The sequence below is a fragment of the Lutra lutra genome, chromosome 17 (assembly GCF_902655055.1).
Source record: "Lutra lutra chromosome 17, mLutLut1.2, whole genome shotgun sequence".
Taxonomy (NCBI): Eukaryota; Metazoa; Chordata; class Mammalia; order Carnivora; family Mustelidae; genus Lutra; species Lutra lutra.
This window is the reverse complement of record NC_062294.1, coordinates 52,494,191-52,510,505: the sequence shown is the minus strand read 5'-3', so window position 1 is coordinate 52,510,505 and position 16,315 is coordinate 52,494,191. Positions and strand designations below refer to the sequence as shown.

The window sequence follows — 16,315 nt, the reverse complement described above, 5'->3', positions numbered from 1 at the left end:
TTTGCCTAGTGGGTGATGACTGAGTAGGGATCTCAGGACTTGTGGGAGGGGCCACTTCACAACTGAGCTGAAGTATTTCCCAAAGGGAGATGGTGTCCGTCAGTTAGCGACTGGGGCTGGGAGCCGTGGCTGAAGGTGGTTTGGATTCCAGAAGATCCAAGGAATGTGTTTACAAATGCTCAGAGTCCTCCGTATCTTGGATTGCTTAGCTACCATTGGGTGGCTGCTTCTGCGTAACTTTCTGTGACAAAAAGCAGACATCCCAACCATTGGGGGGTGTGACCCTGAGGATGGGCTGGGTAAGTGGGGAGAGGTGAGGTCGCAAGTCTCTGGACCGCTGAAGTTTCTCGTTGGGCAAGCTCTGGGGATTGGAGGGCTAGACTGGACGTGAACCTCCAGCTCATCGCCTATTGGTTCCTGTGCCTCGTAGCCCCGCCTCTCACTCTCATTTGCCCCACCCCCCCATCCAAAAGATCTGTCCGCCGGAAGCCTGGTGCTATTGAGTCCGGTAAGGTGAAAACCCGAGAGGAGGCAGTCACCTTCTCATTACCAGATGGTCTGAGTTTTGAACCCCCTTCCTTCAGGGAACACGGGTGTTCATCTTCCTTTCTGCCTCCCCGTCCAGTTTCAGCTTTGGGAATGGAACGTGTGGGAGAGGGATTGAGAAGGAGGGGCTTACTGGATAAACCGATGAGAGTGGAATGAAGCTCTTGGTTTGTCTCCCACTCTAAATTTTTATCTTATAGGGACACTTGTTGACTGTCCTTTGGCGCCTAACTGAAAGGCTATTTGAATTGCGACTGTCTCAACGTTGCTGTGGGGGCTACTGATTGTAGATAGAAAAACTGATTCCTATTGTAGGTTCTTCTCTCCATAGCTGTGGGGGTCCTTACTGTCCAAAGTCCGGTTTGGTAGCCCCTTTGTGTGTGATGAGCAGATTTTCTTTTGCATTGCTCTTGGGAATCTCTGGCCTTAGACAAAATGGAGCCCCGTCCCTTGGTAGGGTACCTTACACATAACTTCATTTTCCTCACAAGAATGGTATGAGATATGGCTCTTGTCATCCTTAATTTTCATCGGGAGACTGGGAAGAAAGAAAGGTTCCCACAGTGAGTCGGGGGTAGCTTGATAAAGATTCTCGTCTTGTGGTTTCTAGCCCTTTTATTTCGGAAATGTTCAAACACATACGAAAGAATAACAATGAATACCTTTGTATTCATCACCCGTCTTGTAACCAACTCATGACCAGTCTGGTTTCATTTTCCCTCCTCCCACTGCAGACCTCCCCATTATTTTGAAGCAAACCCCAAATTTATCCTTTCATCTGTAGATATGTCCGTACTTACCTCTAAAAAATAAGAACCCTTAAAAAAAAAAGACAAAACTATTATCACTATTTTTAAAATAAGTAACAGTAGTTCTTTAACACCATCAAATAAATACCCAGTCAGTAGTCAGATTTTCCTGGTTGTCTCATTTTTTTTTTTTCTGGTAGCTTTATCTTAACAGCTTTGTGGCTTTCTTTAAACTTTGATTTTTTTTTTTTTAAGTAATCTCTACACCCAGGGTGGGACTCAACCCGTGACCCCAAGATCAAGAGTCACATGCTCTACTGGCTGAGCCAGCCAGGAGCCCCTTAATAGCTTTGTTGAGAAACAAGTCACATACTATCCAATTCACCCATTTAAAGTGTGCAGTTCAGTGGCTCGTAATATCACAGTGTTGTGCGTCCATCCCCACAGTCAACTTCGGTACATTTCCATTACCCTCAAAAGAAACCCCTCTCCCTTTTGCTGTCACCCCAACTACTCCAGCCTCCAACCTCAGCAGTTAGACAACCACTAATCTACTTTTGGTCTAAGAGATTTGCTTATTCTGGACATTTCATATAAACGTGATCATGCAACACGTGTAGTCCTCTGCGATTGGCTTCTTTCAAAACATGGCATATTTTCAGGCTTCATCCATGTGTAGCATAGATCAGTATTTTATTTCTTTTTATTGCTGACTATTCCATTGTAGACTACTACGTTTTATTTATCCAGTTACCAGTTGATGGACATTTGGGGTGGTTTCTGCTTTGGGGCTATTATCAATAATGCCGTTGTGAACATTCATGTAAAAGTTTTTTGGGTGAACATGTGTTTTTATTTTTCTTGGCATATACTTAGGAGTGGAATTGCTTGATCATATGCCAACTCGGTCATATATCAACTATTTGAGACACTGTCTCGTAATTCTTTTATATTGCTTAAATCATCATCCAAATAAAATTCATATGTTGCAGCTTTTTGCTCTTTCCATTGGGGGACCTTTTAATCTATAGATCTCCCTCTCCTTCCCCTTGCAGTGCATTTACTGATGAAACGGAGTTATTTGTCCTGAAGTTTGTAACCATTTGGAATTTGCTGATAGCCTCCCGGTGGTGTCCTTTTAAGATGCTCCCTGTTTCATGGATTTTCTTTTTTTTTTTTTTTAATTTTCTTTTTAATTTTTTTTATTAACCTATAATGTATTATTTTTTTAAAGATTTTATTTATTTATTTGACAGACAGAGATCACAAGTAGGTAGAGAGGCAGGCAGAGAGAGAGAGAGAGGAAAGCAGGCTCCCCGCTGAGCAGAGAGCCCGATGTGGGACTCGATCCCAGGACCCTGAGATCATGACCTGAGCCGAAGGCAGCGGCTTAACCCACTGAGCCACCCAGGCGCCCCCTATAATGTATTATTAGCCCCGGGGTACAGGTCTGTGAATTGCCAGGTTTACACTCTTCATAGCACATACCTTCCCCAATGTGTTTCATGGATTTCTTATAAATTGGTAGTTAGGTCAAGAAGTTGATTAGTTTTAGGGTCAATATTCTGGCAAGAACACTTCACGAATGGTATTAGGTACTTCTAGCAGGAGCCAAAAGATATTCTCTCTTTTTGTGATTTGAGCAGCCATGGATGGTTGTTCACTAAATATACATACTCATTAGAGATTATAAAGTGATGGTATTCTAACTTTAGCATTCCTTTTTTTTTTATTAGCTTAATACTTATAGAAAGAGAAACTTTCTATGACAATGTCTATGACAATGACCAAACATTTGTTACCTGAGTGAACAGTTTGTATGAGAAAAGCAAAGTAAACTTTGATTCTTTCCGCTTATTTATCAGAATTAATTTGTACATTTCATACCCCAGATCTGAAATCAGCTATTTTTCCAAGGATATCTAGTTCCTTTTGATGGGAAATGATATTTAGAGATCACAGTTTTGTGCTAGGGGTGTTCATTGCTACTGTCATTGTTCCTAGGCCTTTTTAATTGATAGCTGGAAAGTAGTTCCCTAAGATGAAATATATTATAAATTCATGTTCATTTTTTCAATTCAAATTCAGGATTATGGGGTTTTTTTACTTAGCTTCTCAGATCTTACATTTACGTATTTTTCTGTCATGTGGTCTGATGCTCTTGATGTTCTTTTCTCAGCTAGAAGTTGGTGCCCATAAGCCCTCAGCCTCCTTGTTTCCCAGAATGAGCTCAACATTGTCTCCCAATGTTTTCCCATCCCCAAGCCTACAAATCATCTGTGTTTCCACCTAGGGCATAGGACAGGTGAACCTGGAGTCTACACAGGCAAACTGAAGCAAAACCTTGGTCTTTGGACTTTGTGTGGTAGAGTTTGTAGACATCTGATATGGAAATGCCCACATGTCTTCTCATTGATTTAGGTGTCCGTGGCAGCAAGACTAATCCCAGACCCACTCAGAGGTGGAAGTATCATTACAGCCTCTGTCTTAAGGGACTTCTTGGCCTGGTGGGAGGAACATAGCATCGGAGACAAAGAATCTGTTTCTATTATATCAAACCCTTAGGTAGTTCTGTGACCCTCAGCAAGTCACTTTCTCTCTTTAGCCTTAGCTTTTGTATCTGTCAAGTAGAGATGGGGATATAATCCCACAAATTTCTTGGGCAATTAAATCGTTAAGCATAAGGGAATGACTCTAAGATTAGAGAGCTAGTATAGATGATGGGGTGCAAAGATTCTATAATTTTTCCCTAAATCTATGCATTTACCCAAATTTCACACACAGATGTAAATAACTCAAATATTCCCCACTATATAAGATATTTTAGGGACGCCTGGGTGGCTCAGTTGGTTAAGCAGCTGCCTTCGGCTCAGGTCATGATCCCAGCGTCCTGGGATCGAGTCCCACATTGGGCTCCTTGCTCGGCGGGGAGCCTACTTCTCCCTCTGCCTCTGCCTGCCATTCTGTCTGCCTGTGCTCGCTCGCTCGCTCTCTCTCTGACAAATAAATAAAATCTAAAAAAAAAAAAAATAAGATATATATATTTTTTAAGATTTTTTATTTATTTATTTGACAGAGAGAGAGCACAAGCAGGCAGAGAGGCAGGCAGAGAGAGAGGAGGAAGCAGGCTCCCCGCTGAGCAGAGAGCCCGATGCGGGGCTCGATCCCAGGACCCCGAGATCATGACCTGAGCCGAAGGCAGCGGCTCAACCCACTGAGCCACCCAGGCGCCCCCCCCCCCTTTTTTTTTTTTTAAGATTTTTTATTTAAAAAATAAGATATTTTAAGTTACTGAATATAAGCTTTACTAAAATATAGGTTCTAAGAAGGCAGGAATTTTGTTTGTTTGCTGTTGTGTCCATATACCCAGAACAATGTCATATGTGCTTCCAGGCCCAAGTGGACAATCAAATATTTGTTCAATGGATAGATTAATCCAAGAAGTTGATATTTTATTTATTTATTTTTTAAGAAGTTGATTTTTTAAATAGGTAAAACAATTTTATTTTAGGTCTGGTCTGGGTGTGAGAATTCTCCGCTTCATATGTTATTTCTCCCTTAATTAGAAAAAAATGCCGAAGGCACCTGGGTGGTGCAGTGGGTTAAGCTTCCTGCTCTTAGTTTGGGCTCAGGTGATGATCTCAGGGTCGTGAAATCGAGGCCCACATGGAGCTCTGCCTTCAGTGCAGAGCTGGCTTGAGATTCTCTTTCCTTCTCCCTCTGCCCCTCCCACTCATGCTCTCTCTCTCTCTCTTAAATAAATAAAAATTAAATACATGTTAACACACACACACAACCTTCGAATAGTCTGACGTGGTAGAGCACAAATACGAACAGCTTTGTTTTTCCCCAAGTTCTGTGCCTGTCTTCGTATTACTGACTTTCTCTTGCCGAGTTCTAGATGCCTTAACTTCCGATCATTTCCATTCATTAAAAATCCAGTCTAACATCTACTTTAAAATTCCAATCTCATCTGATTCAAAGCCGCTTCACTCCCATTCCTGGAGCTTCTGTCTCAAGGGACCTGAACTGGAAAAGAGGTGGTCTCTTCTTTTATTCTTCCTTCCCCTTTGACTCATCTCCTCCCACTTTTCTTTCTTTCTTTCTTTCTTTTTTTTTTTAAAGATTTTACTTATTTATTTGACAGACAGAGATCACAAGTAGGCAGAGAGGCAGGCAGAGAGAGAGGAGGAAGCAGGCTCCCCGCTGAGCAGAGAGCCCGATGCAGGGCTGATCCCAGGACCCTGAGATCATGACCTGAGCTGAAGGCAGAGGCTTAACCCACTGAGCCACCCAGGAGCCCCTCCTCCCCCTTTTCTAAACCTGTTTCTCACCACAAGTGCTCCAATGTTTTCAAACTTAAGACCTCTCCTTTCTTCAAGCCTAAGTCTTCATGGAAGAAAATAAGGGACAGTCATCTCCAACTTCACTGGAGATATAACTACAATTGTCCCTTGGTGGTGGTCTCTGCTTCTCTGGGGGCACACAACCTCGCCTTGTATTCCCCAGTGTGTAGGAGGAATCTGAACGGTGACTTTCTTGTGGAGGCTTATGTGTGACTTCTCCCTGGACAGCATGATTCGCTGACACAGGAGATTTGACTCTAATATAACCTCTTCTACCTCTCATATCCTCCTCTAGAAGTCAGCCTCCTTAAGTAGTGTACCTGCTGGGGTGCCTGGGTGGCTCAGTGGGTTAAAGCCTCTGCCTTCGGCTCAGGTCATGATCCCAGGGTCCTGGGATCAGCCCCGCATCGGGCTCTCTGCTCACCGGGGAGCCTGCTTCCTCCTCTCTCTCTGCCTGCCTCTCTGCCTGCTTGTGATCTCTGTCTGTCAAATGAATAAATAAAATCTTTAAAAAAAAAAAAATAGTGTACCTGCTAAGGAGTTTAAGCTGAATTATTTTCGATGGTGCCTACTTGACTCATAGGGAATGCAGACATGCTGTCACCATGACCCTGGTCAAGAATCTATATCCCCTAAGGTCCCATGTGCCCGTACCCCAACACTGCTGTTTCTCTCCTCTCTAGAGGAAATCAATGTTCTGACTTTTAGGGTAATTATTTCCTTGCTGCTTTATTGTTTCAGAACCTATGTATGTATCCCTATATTGTTTTGCTTTACCTGTTTTGGAGATTGTCTCTCTCTCTCCTGTCTGAATAAAGTTACAGTAACTAAGACAGTGAGGTAAATGTGCAAGGATACACAAAATGACCAGTGAAACAGAATAAAGAACCCAGAAACAGACCCACAGATATATGGAGCTTTAATAAATGGCAGAGTTGACACTACAAATAAGTAGGGAAAGAAAATTCTGTTTAATAAATGGTGCTGATGGGATGCCTGGGTGGCTCAGTTGGTTAAGCCCCTGCCTTCAGCTCAGGTCATGATTCCAGGGTCCTGGGATCGAGTCCCACATCCAGCTCCTTGCTAGGCAGGGAGCCTGTCTCTCTCTCCGCCTCTGCCTGCTTGTGCGTGCTCTCTCTCTCTGATAAATAAATAAAATCTAAAAAATAAAATAAAATAGATGGTGCTGATACAATTGGATATCCATATTAAAAAATAAATTTAGGGGCGCCTGGGTGGCTCAGTGGGTTAAAGCCTCTGCCTTCTGCTCGGGCCATGATCCCAGGGTCCTGGGATCAAGCCCCGCATTGGGCTCTCTGCTCAGTGGGGAGACTGCTTCCTCCTCTTCTCTCTCTCTGCCTGCCTCTCTGCCTACTTGTGATCTCTGTCTGTCAAATAAATAAATAAATATCTTTAAAAAAATCCTTAAAAAAATAAATTTAGAGTCACCCTTCATACCTTATTAAAAAAATCCTTGTAAGATGGATTAAGGTCTTAAGTATTACAAAGCAAAAATCTAGGTAGCTCAGTCGGTTAAATGTTTGCCTTTGTTTTGGGTTATCATCCCGGGGTCCTGGGATCGAGTTCCACATTGGGCTCCTTGCTCAGTGGGGAGCCTGCTTCTCCCTCTGCCTGCCACTCCCCCTGCTCATGCTCTCTCTCTCTCTCTCTCTCACTCACTGGTGCTCTCTCTCTCTGACAAATAAGGAATCTTTAAAACAATGAAAATTTCAGATAATATATAGAATATCTTATCAGACAATATATAGAATATAAATAAGGGAATTATCCCAATATTAAAGAGCTGATATGTATAAATATTTAGATCTCTGACATCGATCTATGCAGAGATTTATATCTGTTTTAGTTACTATAGCTTTGTTATAAATCCTGATATTTACAAAGATTATAAATCTTTAAAAATACCTTCATTTCAAAATCTTTTTTATTTATTTATTTTTGAAGATTTTATTAATTTGTCAGAGAGCGAGAACAAGCAGGGGAAGAGGTGAAGGCAGACCCTTAACTGACTGAGCCACCCAGGCGTCCCTTAAAATCTTTTTAAAATTGAAGTATAATTGAAACACAAGGTTTTCATTATTTTTTAAAAGATTTTTATTTATTTGACAGAGATCACAAGTAGGCAGAGAGGCAGGCAGAGAGAGAGGAAGGGAAGCAGGCTCCCCGCTGAGCAGAGAGCCTGATGCGGGGCTCGATGCCAGGACCCCGGGAGCATGACCTGAAATGAAGGCAAAGACTTTAACCCACTGAGCCACCCAGGCGTCCCTTAACCGTTTTTTAATTTAAATTTGTATATAGTAAAATGTATAGTGTATAGTTCTATGACTTTTGACATATACATATAGAGTCATGTAACTACCACCATAGTTGAGATACAAAACAGCTAGCTCCATCACTCCCAGATTTCCTTGTGCTGCCCCTCTATAATCAAACCCTATCTCCACCTTTAGCCTGCCGCAACCAGTGATGGGTTCTCCATCACTATACTTCTGCCTTTTCCACTGTGTCATTTAAATGGAATCATACTTTATGTAGCCTTCCGAGTCTGGCTTCTTTCATTTTGTGTAATAGATAAGAAATTCATGGATGTTGACTACATCAATATTTCGTTCCTTTTTACTACTTATTGCATTCTATGAATGTACCACAGTTTATTATTCAGTAGTTGAAGGATATGTGGGTTTTTCCAGTTTGGGCAATCATGAGTACAGTAGCTGTAAACATTGGCATACAGGTTTTTGTAAATAAAACTGCTTGGGAAAATACCTACTAGTGGTATTGCTGCGTTATGCGGAAATGTAGTTCAGTTGGTTAAGCCTCTGCCTTCAGCTCACTCAGGTCATGATCCCAAGGTCCTGGAATCGAGCCCTGCATCGGGCTCCTAAGAACCCTGATTATCCCTCTGCCTACCTCTGTCTCTCTCTCTCTCTATGACAAATAAATAAAATCCTTTAAAAAAAAAGTGTATTTTGGGCGCCTGGGTGGCTCAGTGGATTAAGCCGCTGCTTTCGGCTCTGGTCGTGATCTCAGGGTCCTGGGATCGAGTCCCGCATCGGGCTCTCTGCTCCCCAGGGTGCCTGCTTCCCTCTCTCTCTCTCTCTCTCTGCCTGCCTCTCCGTCTGCTTGTGATCTCTCTCTGTCAAATAAATAAAATCTTTAAAAAAAAAAGTGTATTTTTAACTTTTAGAAGAAACTATGACTCTCTGTAGCTATACCATTTTGCATTCCCTTTTTTTTTTCAAATTTTTCTATTTTGGTAAAATACACATAATGTAAAACTTAAACCATCTTAACTAGTTATAAGTGTACAACTTAGTGGTATTAAATATATTTATAGTGTTGCACACCATCACCACCATCTGCCTCCACAACTCTGATCTTGTAAAACCGGAACTTTATATACATTAAACAATAAATCGCTATCACCCACCCCCCACAGGCCCTAGCAATTACCATTTTAATACTCTTTGTCTCCATTTTGATTATTCTGAGTACCTTATAAGGTAGAATCATATAGTCTTTGTCTTTTTGTGACTGGCATTGTTTCACTTAGTATAATATCCTTAAGGTTCATCCGTGTTGTAGCACATGTCAGAATTTCCTAAATTTGTAGGGCCAAATAATACCTCATTATATGGCTTTACCATGTTTTGCTTATTCATTTATCCCTCAGTAGGCACTTGGATTGCTTACACGTTCTAGCCGTTGTGAATAATGCTGCTAGGAACATGGGTGTACAAGAATATCTTTGAGACCCTGCTTTCAATTACCTTGAGTATATAACCAGAATTATATGATCATTATATTTTTAATTTTCTGAGAACTGCCTTACTGTTTTCTACACAGCAGCTACACCATTTTTTACATTGTCACCAACAGTGCACAGGGGTTCCAATTTCTCCACATCTCCACCAACACTTGTTCTTTTCTTTCCTTTTTTTCTTTGTAGTAGCCATACGGAAATGTGTGAGATAGTATCTCATGGTAGTCCTTTGCCCATTTTTGAATCTGATGTGGAGTTCTTTATGTATTCTGGATATGAATCCCTCGTCAGATAACATGATTTCACAAATAGTTTCTTTCATTCTGTGGGTTGCATTTTTACTCTGCTGACATTATCTTTTGATATACAAATTTGAAAAATTTTTTCCTTTTTCTTTTTTTTTTTAAGATTTTATTTATTTGTTTGACAGAGAAAGCAAGAGAAGGAACACAAACTGGGAGAGCTGGGGAGGGGTAAGAGCTGGGGAGGGATAACCCCAGCAATGCAGGGCTCGATCTTAGGACCAGGACGGTAGGATCACAACCTGAGTGGAAGGCAGATGCTCAACAACTGAGCCACCCAGGTACCCTGAAAATTTTTCATGATACCTAATTAGTCTACATATTTTTTGTTGCCTGTGCCTTTGGTGTCATATCCAAGAAATCATTGCCAAATTTAGTATCACAAAGATTTTGCTCTGTGTTTTCTAATAGTTTTATAGTTTTAGGTCTTTGATCCATTTTGAGTTAATTTTTATATATGGTGTCAGGTAAGGAAGGGTCCAACTTCATTCTTTTGCATGTGGATTTTCCCAGCACCATTCGTTGAAAAGATTATTCTTTCCCTATCAAATGGTTTTGGCAACATTGTAAAAAATCATTTGACAATGTATGCAAAGGTTTCTTTCTGAGTGCTGCATTCTGTTGTATGTCTGTCTTTTTTTTAAGATTTTATTTATTTATTTGACAGATCACAAGTAGGCAGAGAGGCAGGCAGAGATGGGGGCGGGGGGAAGCAGGCTCCCCGCTGAGTGGAGAGCCCAATGTGGGGCTTGATCCCAGGACCCTGAGATCAGGACCTGAGCAGAAGACAGAGGCTTTAACCCACTGAGCCACCCAGGCGCCCCCTGTTGTATGTCTGTCTTAATGCCAGTCCCACATTGTTTGCATTAGAGTACTAAGTTTTGAAGTCAGCTCAGGTATGAATCCTCCATCTTTGTTCTCCCTTTTTAAGATTGTTTTTGGCTATTCAAGACCCCTTAAGATTCCACACAAATGTTCTATTTATATTTTTTAAAAGTCATTGGGATTTTGATTGGGATTGAATTAAATCTGTAGATTGCTTTGGGTTGTATTAACATTTTAACAACTTTGTCTTTCCATTCATGAATATGAGGTATGTTTCCCTTTATTTATGTCTTCTTTGTTTCAGCAATATTTTATAGTTTTCAATGCACAAATCTTTTACTTCCTTTTGTTTATTCCTAAGTATTTTATTCTTTTTGATGCTACTGTAAATGGAATTTTTTTCATAATTTCTTCTTTGTTCCATTCATTACGAGTATGTTGTTTAATTTCCACAATTTTTTGTATTTTCCAGTTTTACTTTTGTTATTGATTTCTATTTTTTGTCAATTTTTGAAAGACTTTATTTGAGAGAGCAAGCAAGAGAGAACAAGTCAGGGGCGGGGAACAGACTACCTACCCACTGAGCAGGGAGCCCCATGTGGGTCTTGATCCCAGGACCCTGGGAGTAAGACCTGAACCAAACATAGCAACTTAACCAACTGAGCCATCCAGGAACCCCTTGTTACTGATTTCTAACTTCATCCCTTGTGGTCAGGGAAGACATTTTAAATGATATCTACCTCTTAAAATCTGTTGAAACTTAATTTGTGACTTAACATTTGATCTACACTGGAAAATCTTCTAAGTGCACTTCAGAAGACTATATGTGCTTGTTGTCATTAAACTGTATTCTGTTTGTTTATTAGATCTAGTTGGTTTATTGTCTTGTTTAGGATCTCTGCTTCCAGATGGTAGGTAGTCCTATCCGTTACTGAGAGTGGGATATATAAGTCCCCATCTGTTACTGTAGTAATCTTTCTTCTTTTAGTTCTATTTATTTTTGCTTTATGTATTTTAATCTGTTATTAGGTATGCAAATACTTAGAATTGTTATATATTCTTGCTGCTTTGAACCTTTTATTAATACATAATGTCTTTCTTTGTCTCTTGTAAACTATTTCAGTTTAAAGTCTGTTTTTTCGATACTAGTATAGCCACCCTTGCTCTCTATTTTTATGGTATATCTTTTTCTATCTTTTCAATCTATTTGTGTCTTCGGATCTAAAGTGAGTCTCTTATAGACAGAATATAATTGGATCGTATGTTTTTATCCATTCTGAAAATAACCTGTCTTTTGATTAGATAAGTTTATCTATTTACATTTAAAGTAATTAATGATAAGGAGAGATTTACTGGTGTCATTTTGTTAATTTGCTTTCTGTATGCCTTACAGTTCCTCCATGCTTATTCCCTTATTACTGTCTTCTTTGGTGTTTGGTTTTTGGGTTTTTTTTTTTTTTTTTTTGGTAGTGAAATGTTAAAATTCCTTTCTCATTTCATTTTCTGTATATTTGATAGCTATTTTCTTTGTGGTTACCATGGTGATTACATAAAACATCCTAACATTAGAGCACTGTAATTTGAATCCCTACCAACTTTTCAATAACATGCAAAAATTCTACTCCTTTATAGCTCTCTCACCACTCTTTCTGGTTGGTGATGTCACAAAATTACATGTGTGTCCCCAAACACAAACTAATAATTCATTTCAATGCACTAGTATCTTAACTTATATAGAAAACCAAATGTGGAGTTACAAACATAGGTTACAATAAAACCAATTTTTAAACTAATAATTTTTTTAAATGTATTGGTTTCTTGAAAGCATCTCTTTTGGGGCACCTGGGTGGCTCAGTCAGTTGAACGTCTGACTCTGGATTTCAGCTCAGGTTATGATCTCAGGGTTGTGAAATTGAACCCCGTGTCAGGCTTGAGATTCTTTCTCTCCCTTTCCCTCTGCCCCTTCCCCTGCTCACTCTCGCTCAAATAAATAAGTAGATCTTTTAAAAAAAGAAATCCTCTCTTTCATGTAGAAAATAAAATATGGAGTTACAAACTATTGTTACATAATACAGTTTTTATAACCACCCATAATTTACCTTTTTGAGATCTTTATTTCTTCATATGGCTCAAATTCACTTCTAGTGTTCTTCCATTTCACCCTGCAGAATATTCTTCAGCATTTCTTGTAGGCAGGTCTAGTGGTAATAAACTCCCTTAGATTTTGTTTATCTGAGAACATTGGAATTTCTCCTTTTGTTTTGCTTTTCCAATGTAAGCATTTGGTGATAATAAATTTCCTTTTAAACATTGCTTTAATTGCAATACAGAAAATTTGACATGTTGTATTTTCATTTTTGTCTAGTGCAAATATTTTCCAGTTTCCCTTAACAATTCTTCTTTGACCCATAGATTATTTTTAAGTGTGTTGTTTTACTTTCAAACACGTAGGGGTTTTAAGGTATCTTTGTTTTGTTTTGTTTTGTTTTGTTTTTGGTTTTTGTTCTTATGAATTTATTTATTTGAGAGAGAGGGATATAGTAAGAAAGAGCACGAGGTGGTGGGAGAGAGAGAAGTGGGCTCCCAGCAGGGAACCTGACCCAGGGCTTGATCCCAGAACCTCAGGAACACGACCTGAGCCAAAGGCAGATGCCTAACCTACTGAGCCACCCAGGTGCCTCAGGTATCTTTGTTTTTTTACTTCTAGTTTAATTCTATTATGGTCAGATAACATACTGCATATGATTTTATTTTTTATAATAGTTAGGACTTGTTTTATGAGCCAGGATATGATCTTTCTTGGTGGATGCTGCATGCATTTGAAAATAAAGTATATTCTGCTGTTGTTGAAGTATTCTAGAGATATAAATTAGATTATGTTGTTGATAATGTTATTTAGGTCTTCTATGTTCTCATTGATTTTCTCTCTGCTTGGTCTGTGAATTACGCAGGAGGAGTGTTGAAGTTTCAAAGTGTAATTGTGGGTTCTCTGTTTCTCCTATCATTTCTATCACTTTTTGCTTCATGTATTTGGATCTCTGTTTCAAAGTATATATATATTCAGGGGTGTTTTGTCTTCTTTGTGGACCAACTCTTTTAACATTATGTAATATCTTTCCTTAAACCTAGGAATTTTTTTTACTTTCTTTTTTTTTTTTAAAGATTTTATTTATTTATTTGGCAGACAGAGATCAGAAGTAGGCAGAGAGGCAGGCAGAGAGAGTGGAGGAAGCAGGCTCCCTGCTGAGCAGAGAGCCCGATGCCGCTCAATCCCAGGACCCTGGGATCACGACCTGAGCTGAAGGCAGAGGCTTAACACACTGAGCCACCCAGGCACTGCTTTTTTTTACTTTCTAAAATCTGCTTTGTGTGTTATCAACCCAGCCACTCTAGATTTGTTTTGATATTTGCATAGGATATATTTTCCATCCTTCATTTTTTGAAAAAGATTTTATTTATTTATTTTTGACAGACAGATCACAAGTAGGCAGAGAGAGAGAGAGAGAGAGGGAAGCAGGCTTCCTGCTGAGCCGAGAGCTGGATGTGGGGCTCGATCCCAGGACCCTGATATCATGACCTGAGCCAAAGGCAGTGGCTTAACCCACTGAGCCACCCAGGCACCCCCATCCTTCATTTTTTAAACAGCTTTACTGAAAGAAGCCACCCAGGCGCCCCAGTATTCCATTTTTTAAAAAGATTTTATTTATTTATTTCACAGAGAGAGACACAGTGAAAGAGGAAACACAAGCAGGGGGTAGTGGGAGAGGGGTCGTCCTGGGGGTTGATCCCAGGACTCTGGGATCCTGACCTGAGCTGAAGGCAGACGCTTAATGACTGAGACACCCAGGCACCCCAATTCCATTTTTAATGTATTATAACTTTTTAGTTATATATCTTTGAATTAAATTTTTTAGTGGTTGTTCTAGAACTGATTTTTTAAAAATTTATTCATGAGAGAGAGAGACAGAGAGAGGTAGAGACAGAGGGAGGATGTGAGACTCAATCCCATGACCCCAGGATCATGACATGACCGAAGGCAGACACTTAACTGACTGAGCCACCCAGGCACCCTAGAACTGATGACATTAAGCATATCTAATTTCACACAGACTACTTGAGCTAATATTTTATCACTTCAAGTAAATATAGAAGCCTTATAACCTTATGAAACCCTTCCCCTTTAAATTATAGTTGTCGTATATATGTTTATATACATTGAAAGCCTCCCCAATCATAAGGTTTTTTTTTGTTTTCAACTGCAAACATTTTATTTTTTAAAATAGTTTATTTATTTATTTATTTATTTACTTATGTAATTTTTTTTTTTTTTTTTTTTTTTTTTTTTTTTTTTTTTTTTTTTTGGAGAGAGGGAGATAATGAGCATGCAAATGGGAGGTGGTAAGGGACAGAAGGAGAAAGAGAATGGAGCCCAACATGGTGTTCTAGCTCATGACCCTGAAATCATGACTGGAGCCAAAATCAAGAGTCTAATGCTTAACTGACTGAGCCGCCTAAAGATTTTATTTTTAAGTAATTTGTGTGCCCAGCATCGTGAGATCAAGAGTCACACACTCTACCAGCTGAGCCAGCCAGGCACCCCACAATTGCAAACATTTTAAAGAAAGTCTATAAAAGGAGGGGAAAAGTCCATTTTACTTATTCCGGAATTTATCCTCTCTTATTTCTGATGTTCCTACCTTTCCTCTGATGCCATTTCACTAAAACCCAGAGAACTTTCCTTAGCCTTTCTCTTAGAGCAGGTCTGCTAGTGGGGGATTTTCTTAGTTTTCCTTTATCTGAGAATGTTTTTATTTCATTTCATTCCTGAAGGATATATATTTTTTATGGATATAGAATTATGTGATGATACCTTTATTTCCTGTTCTCACTTGAAAGCTACTGTTCCCCTTATTTCTGGCTGCCATCTTTTCTAATGAGAAATCCACAACTATTCTGATCCAGTCTTTTATGTAATCTGTTGTCTTTCTTTGTTTACCTTACAGATTCCTCCCTTTGTCCTTTTAGCAGCACAGTTATGATATGCCTGAACATGGCTTTCTTTGAGTTTTTTTCCTATTTAGGATTTGATGAACTTCTTGAATTTATATATTCATATATAAATATATATATATGTATATATATATCACATATATTCTGTGAATTTATATATTTTACCAAATTTGGGGAATTTTGCATCATTATTTCTTCAAATATTTTTTTCTTTACCCATCTCTTTCTCCCTCATTCTTGGACTTTTGATATTGTCCTATAGGTCCCTCAGACTCTGCTCATTTTGTTTGTGGTTTTTTTCTCTCAGTTCTTCAGATTGGACCATTTCAGGTGCACCTGGCTGGCTGAGTCAGAAGAGCATGGGACTGTTGATCTTGGGGTTGTGAGTTTGAGCCCCATATTGGGTATAGAGAATACTTAAAATCTTTTTTTAAAAAAAGATTTGATCATTTTAATGATCTGTCTTCATGTTCCATCTAATGAATTTTTAAATTTCCATTATTTTACTTCTTGGCTGTAAAATTTCCATTTGGTTATTTTTTTTCCTTTATGTTTCTCTGCTGAAAACTTCTATGTTCCATTAATTTCAAGAGTTTTCACCTTTATCTCACAGAGAGTGAGGTAATTTAATATCTTAAATATAAAGATTTAATATCTTTGTCTAGGGTTTTTTTTTCCCTAATAAGCAAAATGGTGGAATAGGAGGTCCCCTGCTCACTTTCCCCTACACATAAAACAATCTGGGAGCCATCC

The 16,315-nt window shown here is 39.3% G+C and overlaps 1 protein-coding gene across 3 annotated transcripts in view; it reads left to right on the top strand.

The window, feature by feature from the left end:
* The first annotated feature begins 275 nt into the window (after positions 1 to 275).
* The window catches only part of LOC125088358 (orphan sodium- and chloride-dependent neurotransmitter transporter NTT5-like), a 48,942-nt gene continuing 32,902 nt past the window's right edge, over positions 276 to 16,315 (top strand). For all 3 annotated transcript variants that reach the window (XM_047709360.1, XM_047709361.1, XM_047709359.1), the window contains exon 1: positions 276 to 508. The gene's annotated coding sequence lies outside the window, so the exon portion shown is untranslated. The remainder of the gene's footprint in view (positions 509 to 16,315) is intronic.